Raw genomic sequence first — 4199 nt, 5'->3', positions numbered from 1 at the left:
CTAGTGATTGAGCCAAATTTGAGAACCAAGCTCATAGAAGCCCAACAACATGATGAAAAGTTGGAAGAATTACGTGTGAAGGTGAGAGCCGAGAAGCTTGATCATTACCGTGAGGAGGCGGATAATGCTTCGACGTACGATGGACGATTGTGTGTGCCGAGCGATGAGGCGCTAAAAGGTGAGATTTTGAGTGAAGCGCACGACACGCCTTACAGTGCTCACCCCGGGAGCACGAAGATGTATCGAGACGTGAAGCAACGATTTTGGTGAAATGGAATGAAAGGGGACGTAGCGTCGTATGTGGAACGATGCCTAGCATGCCAACAAGTGAAGGCCTTACACCAACGGCCATATGGGAAGTTACAACCGCTTGAAATTCCCGAATGGAAGTGGGAGCATCTAGCTATGGATTTCGTAACGGGTTTGCCAAAGTCACAGCAGAGCAACACCGCGATTTGGGTGATCATCGATCGACTTACTAAAAGCGCGCACTTCTTACCGATTAAGATTACTTATGGCGCGGACAAGTTAGCTAAGCTCTAAGTTAACAAGATTGTACGATTGCATGGAGTGCCAAAGACCATTGAGTCCGACCGCGATACGAAGTTCACATCAAAGTTTTGGATGAGTTTGCAATGAGAATTGGGCACACAACTGAACTTCAGCACTGCTTATCACCCGCAATCGGACGGGCAGTCAGAGAGGACGATTCAAACGCTTGAGGATATGCTACCGTTGTCCTAGATCGAGGGAAAAGTTGGGAAACTGTTCTACCGTTGGTTGAATTCGCCTACAACAATAGCTACCAAGAGACGATTGATATGGCTCCGTATGAAGCTTCGTATGGCAGGAAGTGTTAATCCCCACTTTACTGGGATGATGTCGGCGATAGAAAGATGTTAGGCCCCGACGCGATAAAGGAGATGGCTGAAATTGTGCATCAAATCCGCGCAAGGATCAAGGAAGCTCAAGATAGGCAGAAGTCGTATGCTGACTTGCGTCGAACGGAAATCAAATTCGACATTGGTGACAAAGTGTTCTTGAAAGAATCCCCGACGAAAGGAGTTGTGAGGTTTGGAGTGAAGGGAAAGTTGAAACCGTGTTTTGTAAGGTCGTACGAGATTGTCGATGAAGTAGGTCCTGTAGCGTACCGTTTGGCGTTACCTCCCAGTTTTGGGAATGTGCACAACGTGTTCCATGTGTCGCAGTTGCGCAAGTACGTGTTCGACCCCAAGAGGAAGTGATCCTAACCCCCGACATGAACTACGAGGAAAGGCCCGAGGCAATCCTAGATCGGAAGGTGCAAGAGTTACGAAACAAGTCCATAGCATCCGTGAAAGTATTGTGGAAACACCATGGTCCCGAGGAAGCCACATGGGAGTTAGAAGATAGAATGAAAGAAAAATACCCCGAGTTGTTTATGTGAGACGGTCAAAATTTCGGGACGAAATTTTTGTTAAGAGGGGAAGGATGTAACATCCCAATTTTTTTTGTGACCTTTATTTAATATTTGTAGTTTGGAAATTTCATTTGTGAAATTTAATTTGTTACTACGTGATTGAGTTTGATTATGTGGAATAAATCATCATGGGGAAATTGGAATGAAGTGCTAGTTATATTTTAATGTGGGGAATCAATTTAAATAAAATCAAGCATCTTGTTCTAGCCAAAAAAAAGTGGCAATTGTCGGCCCTCCAATTATTGGGAATTTTATTCTTTCTTGGATTTAATTAATTGTTTTGGGATATTCATCCAAATTAAATCCAATTAAATCTTGCCACATTTTATTCCCTCACCCCAATTGAATTAAGAGTTGAATTATTTCCATGTGGCTAATTAAGCCAATTTTCTGCCCCCTATTTGCAGAGGAGAATATATTTGCTTCCTATTTTGTGAAATTCCTTTTATTCAATATCAAATTAATACCTAAGCCAAATTAATTGGGGTTGTGTATATTTTCCTTCTATTGTGTCTCCATCCCACACGTTTTGGCTTAATTTCCTTGTGGAAAACTTATTTAATTGTTGCATATTTTATGAGAGTCTTTTCCTATAAAGAAATTACCAAATTTAAATCCTATTCTATTTAATTGAGGATTTAAATAAATTCCTTGTGCACACCATCAAGATTTTCGCCCCTCCCTCATTATTTCCTACTTGGAGATTTAATTTATTTTGTTCCCTTGTTTATGGAATATTCATTATTTTATTCCCTAAATTGTGAATCTATTTCTCTCCAAGTAAATACCAAATAAATTCCTTATTAAATTTCTAGCCATAATTTTTGAAATACTTGCCTTCCTTTTAATTGTGGGATTTTATTTATTGGCCTCTATTTTATTCCTCCACAATTAATTAATTAATTAATTAATTTATGGGATTATACCTAGGACTATATAATCACCTAAACTAAACCCTAGCCCCCCATCTCCCTCATAAATTTCGTGCCTCTCCTCTCCCTCTCCACTCTTTCTCTCCAAAAATCCTCCATCCAATCCTTGTTATTGCATCCATTGAAGTTTATTTTCAAGAATCTCCGACGAATCGCATCGTTTCTTGGTTCTATCGATTCGTTTTTGTCAAAGAAGGTATATTGGCTTCACTTTTCCTCATTCTTCTCATTTGAACCATGTTCTTGAATCCTACATGCATGTAGTGGGTGTAGGAATTGTAGATCGCAAATTTAATCGGTGAAAAATTGAGTTTGCATGAGAACTTGGATAGTTATGCGATTTGATTTGAGTTTATGTGAAATTTGTTTGAATCTTTGGTGAATGATGTAAGTTTATGTGCAAACATGTTTAAGAGAGTCTTATCAAGCATGATTGTGTGTTATAAGCATGAGAATTTGTGTTTGGATGATTGAAAAAGAAACCCTAATTTCGAAATTGAGAGTCTGATATCTGTGACGTTTCGACCAGTAGCTTCTGATATGTAATTGACCTATCAACCGGTCGAATTTTGATATGAAAATTTTACTGAGTAAATTTAAAGGGGTTTTCTGTGTTTCATGTAAATTTTAGCCTGTTTTGTGGAAAAATGAAATTTTGAAAAATGTTTGAAGTCGACTGCGCAATTCTGCCAGAAACGTGTGTTCTGGACCAGAAAGTTTCGTATTCTGTTTGACAGCTTAAATGACCTCCGTTTGATGTGATTCTTGAACTATGTGACAATTTGAAGTGTATTCTGAGTCGTGTAAAAATTTCAGCCTCATTGGACATTGTATGAATTTATGGTGAATTTTTGAAATGAACTGCGCAATACTGCCAGAATTTTTATGTTCCGACCAGAGTATTGTATTAATGTTTTGATGACCAAACGACATTATTTGAGTGTGAAACTTTACCTGAGTGAACTTTAATATGTCTACTGTGTTGTGACTAAATTTTAGCTTCATATGAGGTCGGGTGAATTTTTGGTGATTTTTACAAACCAACCGCGCAGTTCTGCCAGTTTTGTTGTTCTACGAAAATATCATTGTGCTAAGTTTTGATGAATTATATGATGCACGTATGGTTTGAGAAAGTGTTTTATGACGTGATTATGGGTGACTCGTTGAGAAAAGTGTTATGACATGTCTTTCTTGTGTTGGTGAATGTTGGGATGGGTAAGAGAACGATAAAAAGGAACAATATGACATGCATGAAAATATAAGTTTATGAAAGACTGATTGTGTTGTCGTTGGCAAGGGTGATTGAGTATACGTGAGCTCGAGGAACGAAAGTTGCATAAGTTGGAATTGAATTGTTAAGCGAACGAGGTGGGCTTTCTTTTCAAACTTCTTTACTTTCCGAAAATATTATGTGGAGTTATAAGGGTGGTTTAATTGTTATGTCATGCCATGTTTTCTTTAGTTTGTGAGATTGTTGCCTGATGCCTAGTTCGTCTGAGCTTGCTCCGTTAGGATATAGGGCTGTGTTGTGAAACGAATTCGGGTTTGAGTAGGGCCGCAACCCTATCAGGCTGTGTACATTGGTGGGATCGTGAGCCGTCCTTGCTAGTCGGCCGGTCTCGTGGGCGAATAGTGTGGCCACACTTTCGTCGCACTGTGATATGATGATTGTGATTGATGGAATGATGTGGAAAGTGAGGAGATAAATTGACTGGCCAGTCTTGAAATGTTTTGTGTTCTCGTGATATTTTCTTGCTATCTAAAACTCGAGATCACTGGTATGGATGACATAATTAAATTAAATTGTT

This window comes from Salvia splendens, chromosome 20, assembly GCF_004379255.2.
Source record: "Salvia splendens isolate huo1 chromosome 20, SspV2, whole genome shotgun sequence".
NCBI classification, from domain to species: domain Eukaryota; kingdom Viridiplantae; phylum Streptophyta; class Magnoliopsida; order Lamiales; family Lamiaceae; genus Salvia; species Salvia splendens.
The sequence above is the reverse complement of the archived record's forward strand: the minus strand, read 5'-3'. Positions refer to the sequence as shown.